Here is a 5,726-nt window from a genome sequence, read left to right on the forward strand (position 1 = left end):
TTTTTTTTTTTTTTTTTGCAAAAATCTTGTTGGTCTGATATAAGATAACATCTTATCATCTCAACTGTGAGTCCTGGTTACAATTAATCATTGGTTTTGTTTTCAAAAGGAACTAACTATATGTTCGAATTCCTATTGCTCTTGGTGTGTTCTTATGTTCGAATTCCTATTGCTCTTGGTGTGTTCTTATGTTCATCGTTCAGACTACAGTGTTATAACTTCTTACGCATTTAAATTCTGGTTGCACTTTTGCGACTTCAACTCTGGGTGAAAAGGCAGAGCGGAAAAGTAAAGACAATACAGTTGGCCCCAGGTGAAGAGCTTTATTCAAGCCAGATTGGTCCCAGGCCCAAAGAAAGTCAATATTTACATAATTTTGGTAGGTCTGTGAGAGAATGCAGCTCTTCAAATTCATTTAGATAAAATCAGCCTTCAGCCACGGAAGTTTTTGGCTGAGTCTTGTAATGCACATTTGGATAATTGGTGGGGAAGGGAGTAGCCCTGCGGACTCTGCAAAGAGATTAAGATATTAAAGTGGTTCTTGTCACAAGTTATTTCCCTATCTGCTTTATGCCAGACGTAACGTATATTTCTTTAAAATTTAAGAGGTGTGTTAAGAGCTGGGTTTGGCCTGAAACTTGTACGTTTGAGAGACGGCTTCAAGCAAAGGTCTCGGGGCCTTGCGGTTCACAGCTAACGGACTGAGGCTGTGTGATTGAAACCCTGGCGTCTTTACAGGAGGAGAGTAAGATGCAGAAAGAGTCAGACATAGTGTGGAAGCCTTAGCCTGAATGATCAGTGCTTGGAAAGTCGATACTCCTCTTCCACCTTGGTACCTGAGCTTGTTTTAGCCTCGTGTGTAGTATCGTCTTGTGCCATTCCAGTGAAGCTATTATATTTAGGGCTTTCAAAGCTGTCGATTCACAGAAACTACAGGGATGTTCCCTGACTTTGCTCAGATTGCCTTCAATGTGGCATGTGCTTGCCCTACGCCCTGTTGATTTAGGGTGCACAAAGCATCCAGCATCCCTGAACGTGCAAGACCAGTTACTGCATGCACAGAAAAATCATTTGAAACAATCGTCATCGTTCCCCTTCACCCACCCACACACAGGGGCGGTTCGACCTCTGAGAAACTGGAAGGGAAAGCAAGACTTTGGGTCGTTTGGCTGCTGGTTTTAATCTTGGCCGATTTAGGTCCTCGTTCCCCTTTTGGCTAGTCCTCAATAGTTTCTGTGGCTGCAGCAGCTGCTCTGCTCTTCAGCCTTGGAGACGTGCCCCTGCTTTGTGAAGGGAGCCGGGTGCCAGCTCTCAGATGCTGCATGCTGGGCTGGGCTCCCTTTTCCAAAGAATGGAGGGTGTGGTTTCCCTTGGATCTGCTCCTAGTTGTCTTTTTGGGACTAGCTTTTGGTGCTGACTCTCAGCAGAGGGATCCTCTTGAGGGCCAAGCACTGCATCTTTGCAGCCCTGCGGTGCTCCAGCGAGCTAGCAGAGGAAAGCAGGCCTGTCCAGGACGTTGCTGTAGTCCAGTTTAGTTTGCAAACCAGCCCGAGCTTGGCAGCATCTCTGCTTTTGATTTTCAGCCACTGGCACGGAGGGGAGGGAGTAGCCTAGCCGGAGAATTGTAAAGGGAAAGAGGGAGTTTATAGAGCATCTGAGCCACTTTCTGCCACGGGCTTGGCATGGCTCTGTCCGCTGAAGAGCTGGGCCAGCGTCTTCCATGGCCTTGCAGGCAGATGCAGGGCTTGGGAGCCTGGGGCTGTTTTCAGCTAGATTCACCCCTGTCTGCAAAGGTCAGACACTTTCTCCATCCTCTCTGCCTCGACATTTGGAAAGGGTTCCCGAATTATTCTGCCACTGTATGCGGGAATGTTGGCATCCTTCTCTGGGCTACTTCCTATCTCTGGCACTGAAATGACTTCTTTCTTCTGTTTTGTATTAAAAATATTATTACAAACATTCTTAGCATTCTTTTTTTTTTTTTAAATTGCCTGTAAGAGACTTAGAAATAGGGTTGTTTTTTTTCTGTTTGTTTTTTGTTTTCCCCAGAACCTGGCATTTTCTCTATCAGTTTTGCAGACTTGGCGTGTGACTCAGAGCAGTTCCTATTTTTATATTTGAGGTGGTTTTATTGTAATTTTTTTTTAAAGGATCAGAAGTTAAAAATATTTGTGTTAGACTTGATGGAGTCTAGTGCATTAGCCCAAATAATCCAGCTCCCTATATGACGTGAATATAATGGTAAATGCACTGTCCTCATATGCTTCAAGGGGAGGAAAACAGGAGATTCTTGCCAGAATTGCATTTGAAACCTAGATTTAGAGTGGAACAAATGTGCATGCAGTGGCAAAATATTTGATCAGAAATGGCTTTTCTGGGGTTTAGGTAGCCCTTAACAAAAAGGTGCAGCATCTTTCCTTATTTATCCACAGTTTTGCAATTTTTAGCTTAGCATCTTCCTGCCTTTCTTTTATATTTTCTCCTTTATTCCCTGAGTCTGACTCTCTCTCTCTCTTAGTTGCCTGTTGGGTTTTAATTTAGTCACTAATGAAAAGCATTTGTATTTTTTTTTTTTTTTTTAAAGGATCTCCCTTCCCGGCCCCTTTTCCCTCCACGAGAGCGAGTGCCCTGAAGTAAGTCCCTGAAAGCCCTCCTTTTCAAAGGAGGTTGCTTTTCAGCTTCTAGGACTACATTAGTATAGTCGTTAGGGGAAGTGTTGAGGATGTCAGGCATCCAGCATCAAAACCTGAGTGCGTGAGCACACATCCAGCTGTTGGACATGGGAGCACCCTACTTTGAGAGCATGTCCACAAAGGCTTTTCTTAAGGTAACTGGTAGTAGCGATGACTGGGGAAGCGAGGGAGGTGAGCAGAGACAAAGATGTGCGTGTGTACGGACCTCGACTGGGGATGTCATCTTTGGGATCAGTGACTTGCCAAAACAGTGAGGGATTTTTTTCTGGGCATCGTAACTGGAGGGGAGGGGTTGGTGGCACAGAAGGGTGCAAAGCGGGTGGTGGGGAGGACAGTGGGTATCTGGTTCCCAGCAGCATGGCAATGGGGGTAGGAGATGAGATGGACCTCAGGAGCTTGGAAGGCCTATGTGGCTTCTGTTACCTTTCTTACTGATAGTGCTGGACTCAGCAGTTGTTTGCAAGTTGGTCTTAGTGATTTATGCAGTGCCTTAAATGAACCTGTAGCCCTCCATGCTGTTCTTGTTCCTGCCCACCGGCACACTTTGCATTGGGCAAGGAGGGATTCCCCACCCGGAGCAGCCCCAGGATGTGTGTGGGAGTTGATGAGAGGTTTGGCATTGGTTCAAGGGGTGAGGGAGTGAACCCTTTTTATGGGGTCCTTTCATAGCAGGGTGCATGCATTAGCAGACTAGACCTAAACCCTGACGCCTTTGCAGCAGTGGAGATGCATGTGAAGACACCCCAGGTAGGATGATGAACCTGAAACAAATGCATTTCTCCATCATGTAGCCAAGGAGACTTTTGGTTCCTTGCAGCCATCAGGCAATGTCAGTCCTGGCATTGGGTTGTCCATGTTTGCAGCATTTTCATTCCTCTTTGTAATGCGGGGCTGTTAAGAATTGGTATCTGCCAGGGGAGGGAAGGCTGTGACAGCCCTCTGGTAGTTTGTCATTCAAGCATGGTTCCCAGACTGTGTGTACAGCTCTTCATCTCTTCCTTTCTCCCATCTTTTTGTCCCCCCCACTCCACCCCTTGCTCAACTTCAGTGAAGTGATTAATATAAAATATCTTCGCCTGCGCTGGTTCTTTCAGCTGGAAGGAACATAAGCAGCCTGTCGACATGAATTATTCTAGGTTAAAAAATGTTCTACTTGGTAATGGCTGATTCCATTGTAAAATCAAGGAATGGGTTTTCATTTTGACCAGTTTTGACAAACTTTGCTAGAACATGGGGGTGCATGTGTATGTCCTGAGGGGAGCAGTGGAGGGGGGTTGCAGAAGCATCACGTTTGTGTAGCAAGCACATAAAAATCTCCTTCTTAGGAACCCCACCCCTGCCTTTGCTCTGCTTGTTAACTAAGCTTTCCAAAAGCAGGAGATCTGAACTTGAGAATGTCTTTCATGTTCCCCTCTTGCTGTGGTTACAGATCATTTCCTTAATTGCATCTAGAAAGATGGCTCCTAAAGGAGACAAGAAACTCTGTCGGAAGCGATGCGAGAGGTGAGTGTTGCAAAACTCTCATCTTTCCACAGTAGAAATGGAGCAGAAAGTCCCTTTGGTTTCCTTTGGCTTGCGTGTCAGAGGCACAGAACTGCTTGGAAGAAGGTTAGCCAGCGTTAGCCCAGTGCTTGGGAAAGCTCTGCTGTGGCTTTATTAAGGGATCTGCCAAGGTGATGGTAATGTAGAAAGCTTAACTCATGCCTATGCAGAAATAATGTCAAAGTCAAGTCTATTCATAGTCTAGGAGCGTATACAAATGCTGCCTCTCCTAAGCATTAACAGCTCCTTAAAAACCAGGAGATGGGAATTTTATTTATTTATTTATTTATTTGAAAGCAATGATATGGGGATTCATTCTTTAATTTTTGGAGTTTTTTCAGATTTGTATCTGTTTTAAATTTTCCTCCAACAACAAATGCTAGGTTTGCTTTTTGCTTTTTTTTTGTCTTTTTTTTTTAATGGCAGCTGAGAATCCCATATAAGCAAGCGCATGACTTTAGGAGCTGGCTGGGGTTTGGGGAGAAACCAAATAGTGCAAGTTTTGCAATGGAATTGCAAAAATTGGCAGTGGCAATTGAAAGTTGTAAAGAATTGGCATTGGCGATTGGAATTGGCATTGGCAATTGGAAGTTGCAAAGAAATCGAGGAAAAACGGTTATGGGCAAGAAGCAGTTTTCACATGTATTACTGCTGCGGTAAGACTTGGCTTGTAAGCAGACATACGTTGCTTTTGAAAGGCTTTGGATGTGTTGGGCTGCAGTGTCTGAAAAATGAACCTGGCTGCGCAGCAGAGTTGCATGGCACTCGGTCACCGGGGGTTTAAAACAGGCTTTGAATGATTTCACAAGTGCTCCCGGGCAACTTGTGCTCTCCAGACGTCTCTGCCATTCTGGTGAGTCATTGAGCCAGAGTGGGAATGCACACACGCCTGTAAATATTGCCTTTTGCAAGGTAACTATGTACATAAGTCCTTGGAAATCGAGAGGCCAGAAGGTTAACTGGAGCTTTCATCTACCTTTTTGGTATGAAAAAAAGCTCCAGTTTCAGAGCTATTTTTATATATTTATTTGTCTCCATTTGCCAGGGGAAGGAGGAGGTGAGGACAATGCAAATGGAGACAAATATATATATAAACAGCTCTGTAACAACCCTCCTTATGAGGTTAGTTGAGTTACTTTTTGCATCATTGGTGATTCTTTGGGCAAAGTGAGCCTGTGGTGCCCATCTCTTCTCCAGGTATGGATGGCCATTGGCTCGCAGGAAGCTCATCCGCCCTTTGACAGGTCTTAGTCTCTGACAACCCAACCATGGGACAGGTTGGACTGGTTTGCGTGGTACCAAGAGAGACCTGGCCTAACCAGGACTGTCCAGATACACAATAGGCAATCCCTAGCTCGTGTGCTTCCGTTATAAATAGACCGGAAAGACAAAATCTGAAACAGGGGAGAAGATGTTCGGGGACTACAGGGCAGACCCTAGAATGAGAGGCTGCGGGACCTGAACCTGTTCAGCCTTCATAAGAGAAGGCTG

Source organism: Gavialis gangeticus, unplaced genomic scaffold (assembly GCF_001723915.1).
Source record: "Gavialis gangeticus isolate Ggan-Ray unplaced genomic scaffold, GavGan_comp1, whole genome shotgun sequence".
In the NCBI taxonomy this organism is placed as follows: Eukaryota; Metazoa; Chordata; order Crocodylia; family Gavialidae; genus Gavialis; species Gavialis gangeticus.